Here is a 584-nt window from a genome sequence, read left to right as displayed (position 1 = left end):
TTTTATGACAAGGTAACCCACCTAGCTGATCAATGGAAGCTGGTTGATGTAATCTTTTTGGTCCGCAGCAAAGCTTTCACTCCTGCCTCTCCCAGGATCTTTCTGGACAAACTCTCCAGCCACAGCTGGATAAACACATGCTGTGCTGGGTGAGCAGCTGGCTCAGGGGTCAGGCACAAAGGGTGACGGTGACTGCGGTGACACCAGCCTGGCACCGGTCACTGGTGGGGTCCTGCAGGGCTCCATCCTCGGCCCTGTGCTGTTCAACATCCTCATTAATGACACAGATGCAGAATTTGAAGGAATATTCAGTAATTTTGCCATTGACACTGAACTGGGGGCAGCTGTTGACTCCCTCGAGGGCAGAGAGGCCCTGCAGAGCCCTGGACAAATGACTGGCTGAGCAGTCCCCAACCACACGAGCTTCCACAGGGAAAAGTGCCAGAATCTGCCCCTGGGATGGGGCACCTCTGGCTGTACAGACAGACTGGGGAATGAGGGGCTGCAGAGCAGCTGCAGGAAGGGTCCTGGGGGTCCTGGTCAGTGGCCAGTTGGACATGGGGCACACGTGGGCTGGGGCCAGG

The sequence above is a fragment of the Corvus brachyrhynchos genome, unplaced genomic scaffold (genome assembly GCF_000691975.1).
Source record: "Corvus brachyrhynchos isolate BGI_N302 unplaced genomic scaffold, ASM69197v1 scaffold209, whole genome shotgun sequence".
NCBI lineage: Eukaryota > Metazoa > Chordata > Aves > Passeriformes > Corvidae > Corvus > Corvus brachyrhynchos.
The sequence above is the reverse complement of the archived record's forward strand: the minus strand, read 5'-3'. Positions refer to the sequence as shown.